This window comes from Bos indicus x Bos taurus, chromosome 1, assembly GCF_003369695.1.
Source record: "Bos indicus x Bos taurus breed Angus x Brahman F1 hybrid chromosome 1, Bos_hybrid_MaternalHap_v2.0, whole genome shotgun sequence".
Lineage (NCBI taxonomy): Eukaryota > Metazoa > Chordata > Mammalia > Artiodactyla > Bovidae > Bos > Bos indicus x Bos taurus.
In genome coordinates, this window is record NC_040076.1 from 30,694,184 (window position 1) to 30,701,890 (window position 7,707).

The 7,707-nt window shown below is 38.3% G+C and overlaps 1 pseudogene; it reads right to left on the minus strand.

Moving 5' to 3' along the window:
• Positions 1 to 802: 802 nt before the first annotated feature.
• LOC113898535 lies at positions 803 to 1,572 on the minus strand (annotated as a pseudogene).
• Positions 1,573 to 7,707: the final 6,135 nt, after the last annotated feature.

A 7,707-nucleotide genomic window follows, 5' to 3' on the forward strand; every position in this document is an offset into this window, starting at 1 on the left:
GCTATTCTTTGGAACTCTGCAATCAAATGGGTATATATTTCCTTTTCTCCTTTGCCTTTCACTTCTCTTCTATTCACAGCTACTTGTAAGTCCTCATCAGACAACCATTTTGCCTTTTTGCATTTATTTTCCTTGGGGTTGGTCTTGATCCCTGCCTCCTGTACAATGTACAGGCACTCTATCAGATCCAAACCCTTGAATATATTTCTCACTTCCACTGTATAATTGTAAGGGATTTGATTTAGGTCATATCTGAATGGTCTAGTGGTTTTCCCTACTTTCTTCTATTTAAGTCTGAATTTGGCAATAAGGAGTTCATGGTCTCTGCCACAGTCAGCTCCTGGTCTTGTTTTTGCTGACTGTATAAAATTCTCCATCGTTGGCTGCAAAGAATATAATCAATCTGATTTTGGTATTGCCCATCTGGTGATGTCCATGTGTGAAGTCTTCTCTTGCATTTTTGAAAGAGGGTGTTTGCTATGACAAGTGTGCTATGACCTTTCATGGCAAAACTCTATTAGCCTTTGCCGTGCTTCATTCTGTACTCCGAGGCCAAATTTGCCTGTTACTCCAGGTATTTCTTGACTTCCTACTTTTGCATCCCAGTCCCCTATAATGAAAAAGACATCTTTTCAGGGCATTAGTCTAGAATGTCTTATAAGTCTTCATAGAACCATTCGACTTCAGCTTCTTCAGCATTACTCATCAGGGCATAGACTTGGATTACTGAGATATTGAATGGTTTGCCTTGGAAATGAATAGAGATCATTATGTCATTATCTGATGTTACTTTTAGCACTTCTCATTTTTCCCTCGATTCAGACTTAGAAGCTCTCAGAGAGGACTCTTGCAATTTATTCCAGGCATTTATGTGTGTGTGTGTGTGTGTCCTCCTTCATTTTCTTGGCCAAAAGTTCAGGATATTCTGCAGCCTCTTCATTATTTTTCTTAATACACTGTTTCTTTCAAGATATACATCAGTGTTTGTGTTACAGAACATGAAATAACAAGACAATGAATCATGTATTTTGGTGGTAGATTTCTTACCTTTCTTGTTTAGGAGCTTTCTCACAACATACCAGTGGACATGATTTCTTTAGAGAAACTGAAAAGTTTGTGGATTCTGCTAGTTCTTTTGGGTCCCAAGTGACATAGCAGAGTAATATCAGTGAGTCCAGGAATAAATCCCTCTCCCCTCTCCTGTTTTTCTGTTTGCTTTTTTTTTTTTCTTTTACATTGACTGAATTGAGAACACTCTGATTGGCATCCACAAAGTAACACTGTACAGATTTACCATGTCTTTCTCCAGTCCTTGGTCTGTAACAGGAATGCCCCTTGCTCAAGAGCAGGCAGATTTGGCAATGGGTCAACACATCCTGATTCATGGGAAGCCTTGCTGTCATTGCCACAATTGATTAAGACCATGCAACCCTTCCTGTCTTTACCCAGAGCATCAGTAGCAACTTCTGTGGCCATACACTTCTCATAAAAGTTACAACATTGTCGTTCATCATTGAGAACTTCAATAAATTCCTGGGAGCCAGTAACCAGGAAAGAGATGTTCAACTTCATCTTGAAGTGACTGACTACATCCAAAGCACCACAAAAAAGAGAGATAGTGGAAGATCCTTTGGAGAAGGAAATGGCAGCCACTTAAGTACTCTTGCCTGGAAAATTCCATGGACAATGTAGGCTGCTAAACTACCGTCCATGGGATTGCAAAGAGTCGCACACACTGAGCAACTTCACTTGAGCGCTTCTTTTAATTTGAGGAACTTCTGTACTGTTTTCCATGGTGGCTGTACCAATTTACATTCCTACCAACAGTGTATAAGTGTTCCCTTTTCTCTATATCCTAGCCAACATTTATTTGTAGACTTTTTGATAGTAGCCATTATGATTGGTGTGAAGTGATATCTCACTGTGGCTTTTATTTTCATTGCTATGATGATTAGTAATGTTAAGCATCTTTTCATATGCTTGTTGGCCATCTACAGCACTTCTTTGGAAAAAGTGTCTATTCAGGTCTTTTGTCCATTTTTAACTAGTTTTTTTTTATACATTTCTATGAACTATTTATATATTTTGGATATTAACCCCTTATTGGTAACACAATTTGCAAATATTTTCTACCATTTAGCAGGTTGTCTATTCATTTTGCCAATGGTTTCTTTTTCTGTGCAAAAGCTTGAGCTGGGAAGATCCGCTGGAAAAGTGATAGGCTACCCACTCCAGTATTCTTAGGCTTCCCTTGCAGCTCAACTGGTAAAGAATCTGTTTGCAATGCAGGAGACCTGGGTTTGATCCCTGGGTTGGGAAGATTCCCTGGAGAAGGGAATGGTTCCCCATTTCAGAATTCTGGCCTGGAAAATTCTACAAACTATATAGTCCTGCTGCTGCTGCTAAGTACTTCAGTTGTGTCTGACTCTGTGCGACCCCATAGATGGCAGCCCACCAGGCTCCCCAATCCCTGGGATTCTCCAGGCAAGAACACTGGAGTGGGTTGCCATTTCCTTCTCCAATTCGTGAAAGTGAAAAGTGAAAGTGAAGTCGCTCAGTCGTGTCCGACTCTTAGCGATCCCATGGACTGCAGCTACCAGGCTCCTCTGTCCATGGGATTTTCCAGGCAAGAGTACTGGAGTGGGGTGCCATTGCCTTCTCCTAACTGTATAGTCCATGGGGTAGCAAAGAGTCAGGCATGACTGAACAAGTTTTACTAAATTAGGTCCCATTTATTTATTTTTGCTATTTTCTTTTGATTTAAAAACTTATTATGTTTTAGATTAATGAGTGTTATGCCTATGATCTCTTCCAGGAGTTTCATGGTTTTAGGTCTTATATTTAAATATTCTATTTTGAGCTTATTTTTGCATATCGTATGATGAAATGGCCTAATCTCATATATTATAAGTATCTGTTCAGTTTTCCCAACACCATTTATTGAAGAGACTGTCTTTTATTCATTGTATATTCTTGTCTCTTTTATAGTAGATTAACTTACCATAGCAAGAAGAGATAAGAAAGTCTTCTTCAGAAAAGTGACTCAGTTATACATATATCTGCTCTTTTTTAGATTCTTTTCCCATACAGGTCTGTATAATTTAAACTTACTAATAAAAATAATACATTTCACCAATACATTTTAAATAACTTCAAATTATTTAAACTTTAAATTGAATAAATATTTGTTACTATGGTTATCAGAATCATTTTTTTCACCATTTTAATGACTTTTAATGAGCCTTTGCAGATATTTACATGGATTTATTTTTTTCTCATTATTTGCTGATTCTATTCTGTCCTTTATAGTAGATTAATCCTAATAGAATGATATGCTTAAATTAAACATTTCAATGCCAAATTTTGAAGTAATGATGTATTATGTTTTCTCATAGATAATGAGAAACCGCTGTCAGTTATAATTTAATAAAGATATATATTTCAAAAAAAAAAAAAAAAAAGCCTTCTTCAGCGATCAATGCAAAGAAATAGAGGAAAACAACAGAATGGGAAAGACTAGGGATCTCTTCAAGAAAATCAGAGATACCAAAGGAACATTTCATGCAAAGATGAGCTCGATAAAAGACAGAAATGGTATGGACCTAACAGAAGCAGAAGATATTAAGAAGAGATGGCAAGAATACACAGAAGAACTGTACAAAAAAGATCTTCATGTCCCAGATAATCACGATGGTGTGATCACTCACCTAGAGCCAGATATCCTGGAATGTGAAGTCAAGTGGGCCTTAGAAAGCATCACTATGAACAAAGCTAGTGGAGGTGATGAAATTCCAGTGGAGCTATTCCAAATCCTGAAAGATGATGCTGTGAAAGTGCTGCACTCAATATGCCAGCAAATTTGGAAAACTCAGCAGTGGCCACAGGGCTGGAAAAGGTCAGTTTTCATTCCAATCCCAAAAAAAAGCAATGCCAAAGAATGCTCAAACTACCGCAAATTGCACTCATCTCACACGCTAGTAAAGTAATGCTCAAAATTCTCCAAGCCAAGCTTCAGCAATATGTGACCCATGAACTTCCAGATGTTCAAGCTGGTTTTAGAAAAGGCAGAGGAACCAGAGATCAAATTGCCAACATCCGCTGGATCATAGAAAAAGCAAGAGAGTTCCAGAAAAACATCTATTTCTGCTTTATTGACTATGCCAAAGCCTTTGACTGTGTGGATCATAATAAACTGTGGAAAATTCTTCAAGAGATGGGAATACTAGACCACCTGATCTGCCTCTTGAAAAATTTGTATGCAGGTCAGGAAGCAACAGTTAGAACTGGACATGGAAAAACAGACTGGATCCAAATAGGAAAAGGAGTTCGTCAAGGCTGTATATTGTCACCCTGTTTATTTAACTTATATGCAGAGTACATCATGAGAAACGCTGGACTGGAAGAAACACAAACTGGAATCAAGATTGCTGGGAGAAATATCAATAACCTCAGATATGCAGATGACACCACCCTTATGGCAGAAAGTGAAGAGGAACTCAAAAGCCTCTTGATGAAAGTGAAAGTGGAGAGTGAAAAAGTTGGCTTAAAGCTCAACATTCAGAAAACAAAGATCATGGCATCCCGTCCCACCACTTCATAGGAAACAGATGGGGAAACAGTGGAAACAGTGTCAGACTTTATTTATCTGGGCTCCAAAATCACTACAGATGGTGACTGCAGCCATGAAATTAAAAGACGCTTACTCCTTGGAAGGAAAGTTATGACCAACCTAGATAGCATATTCAAAAGCAGAGACATTACTTTGCCAACAAAGGTTCGTCTAGTCAAGGCTATGGTTTTTCCTGTGGTCATGTATGGATGTGAGAGTTGGACTGTGAAGAAGGCTGAGTGCCAAAGAATTGATGCTTTTGAACTCTGGTGTTGGAGAATATTCTTGAGAGTCCCTTGGACTGCAAGGAGATCCAACCAGTCCATTCTGAAGGAGATCAGCCCTGGGATTTCTTTGGAAGGAATGATGCTAAAGCTGAAACTCCAGTACTTTGGCCACCTCATGCCAAGAGTTGACTCATTGGAAAAGACTCTGATGCTGGGAGGGATTGGGGGCAGGAGGAGAAGGGGACGACAGAGGATGAGATGGCTGGATGGCATCACTGACTCGATGGACCTGAGTCTCAGTGAACTCTGGGAGTTGGTGATGGACAGGGAGGCCTGGCGTGCTATGATTTATTGGGTCGCAATGAGTCGGACACAACTGAGCGACTGATCTAATCTGAACTTAACCATAGGTGCATGGGTTCATTTCTGGGCTCTCTATTCTGTTCCCTTGATCTATGCTTCTCTTTTTGTGCCAATATTATACTGTTTAGATTACTGTATTTTTGTAGTATAGTCTTATATCAGGGAGTTGACACCTCTAGATATTTGTTCTTTGTTCTTAAGATTACTTTGGCCATTCTAGGTCTTTCAGGGTTCCATATAAATTTTAAGATTATTTGTTCTAGTTCTGTGAAAAATGTAAAGAATATTTTGATATGGATTATGTTAAATTTGTAGATTGCTTTGGGTAGTATGGACATTTTAACAATATTATTTTCTTAATTTACTTATACTTACACACATATACACATACCATTTCCATATATGACATCACAGATACATGAAGGAGGTCTTTGAGTTTTCCTTTTCTCTTTCCTTTTCTCATTCTCTAAAATATTATCCTACACTTTGCATATACTCAATATTAATCATAAGGCTGTGTTTCATATTTATACATCATTATACACATAAAGAAAATTATAAAATATCCACATTTGTTACTACTTGCTGTCAGACATGTGTTACAGAAATTTCTGTACCTTTTTGTACTCAATCATTATGTAAACATTTTAAAGTCATTTGACATAGTTTTAATTGCTACTCCTGAATGCTTTTATAAAGTATGCAAAATTAATTAATTATGCCCCAATTTGTCTCAAGGGGCTTCCCTTGTGGCTCAGCTGGTAAAGAATCCACCTGCAATGCAGGAAACCTTGGTTTGATCCCTGGGTAGGAAAATCCCCTAGAGAAGGAAATGGCAATGCACTCCCGTACTCTTGCATGGAAAATCCCATGGACAGAGGAGCCTGGTAGGCTACAGTCCATGGTGTCACAGAGTCGGACATGACTGAGCAACTTCACTTTTACTTTGTCTCAATTCACACTGTTGCCTTCTTTTGACATTACAGTGTTCCAACATACATGTATACCCATTAATGCTTCTATTTAACATTTTTTAAAATTACAGTGGCAGGCTTGATGAATAAAAGAACAAACACATCTCTAATTTTTGATACTGTGATACAGTTTGCATTTTCCTTAACAATGGAAAAAAAGCACCCTACATTTGCCTGTGAAAGTTTGATGGTGGTGAAATAATTTAGCAACTTCACTTAAATTTTAATGTATCTACTCTGCCAACAGAGCAACACTTGGTAGGTAACATCCATTGTTGCTGGTTTGCCTTCTTTTCAAAAAAAATCAACTGGACTTTAATAGCTCTATTAGCCTTTGCTGGTGGGGAGGGGAGTAGGGAGAAAGACAGAGACAGAGAAAGAGAGAGAAGGAGTGAGTGAGTTTAAGTAACTAGTTTATGCTATTGTGGAATTCAACAAGTCCAGACTCTTCATACTTCACAGAAATATCTGGAATAATATTTGACCAAATATCTGACTGGGGCCTCCCAGGTGGCACAGTGGTAAAGAATCTGCCTGCTGATGCAGGAGACATTAGAGACTCTGGTTCAATCCCTGGGTTGGGAAAATCTCCTTGAGCAGGAAATGACAACACTGCAGTATTCTTGCCTGGAGAATTCCATAGACAGAGGAACCTGGCAGGCTACAGTCCATGGGGTTGCAGAGTTGGACAACTGAGCACTCACACTCACTCACTCAAATATCTGAGAACAGTGAAGAGCCAGGTTGACAACTAATTTTAACCATGGCAACCATATATATGATCTGTTTACAGAAAGGAAACTAAGATCTAGCACTATCAAAGAAGTCTGTTAAATCAGAACCAGATTTTTAATTTAACTCATTTTGTAGCTGAAACCACTACTTTTTCCTTAGAGTATATTCTTCCTTTCTTTCTTATAACTAGAATCCCGGATTTATTTGGATACATGGCCATTTAGAATAAACACTGTATTTCCAAGACTTACTTGGAAATAGTTATAGCCATGTGACTAAGATCTAGCCAATGGAATGAGAGAATATTTATCAGCTGTCTTTTCCAAGGAGTATCTTTAACAGGACTGGGTGCGTCCTTCAGTTTTCTATTATCACAATTGAATTTGGAGTAAATCAATGTGCTAAGTATGGCAGACCAGGCAGGCTAGTAAACTGGCTTCCTTTATAAAAGCTTTATACTGCTGTCAGATTCAACTTGCCTGAGGAAGAAAGATGTTTCTATATTGATTTGGCTCTCTGGTGGCTCAGACGGTAAAGTGCCTGCCTGCAATGCGGGAGATCTGGGTTTGATCCCTGGGTTGGGAAGATCCTGTGGAGAAGGAAATGGCAACCCACTCCAGTACTGTTGCGTAGAAAATTAAGTCACTGTTATATTAGGCTTTTTATTACTAATAGGTAAATAACACACTTATTTTAGATAAATTCTTGTGGCTGATCACAATGTACATTTCTACATTCTATATGAATCTTTCTACTTATACAGAATGCTCCCTAATTCATTTCCTAACAAAATTATTCT